The following is a 396-nucleotide window of genomic DNA, read 5'->3' as shown; positions in this document are numbered from 1 at the left end:
GGTTACGGGCATAATCCCAGGATCGGCCGAGCCCTTTACACCAACCGCCCTCCTCCCTCCACCCTGATTCGCTATCACTCACGGAAGGACAACGCGCCTCCGCCTTCAGAGGGCGTGTCGAGCTCCTGCCCGCTTCCTTCTCCTCGTCTACCCCTGTTTCCCCCTCGCCTCCTTCTTTCCTATTCTTATTCTTGTTTCTTCTCTCTTCCTCTCAGTAGATATACTTCAGCTCACAACAATTTCACCGCCGAAAACATAAATAAATATATGGCTCGTTCACCTTAAAAAAGATTATCGAAAGAAAGTGCGACGATGGTATCATCCAAATACTACGATAATGCTTGGAGAAAGTTACATTTCTAAGGAGAGATAAGCTTATAAAGCTCGCGGTTCCTT

This window comes from Penaeus monodon, chromosome 23, assembly GCF_015228065.2.
Source record: "Penaeus monodon isolate SGIC_2016 chromosome 23, NSTDA_Pmon_1, whole genome shotgun sequence".
Classification (NCBI taxonomy): domain Eukaryota; kingdom Metazoa; phylum Arthropoda; class Malacostraca; order Decapoda; family Penaeidae; genus Penaeus; species Penaeus monodon.
This window is presented reverse-complemented; position numbering follows the sequence as displayed.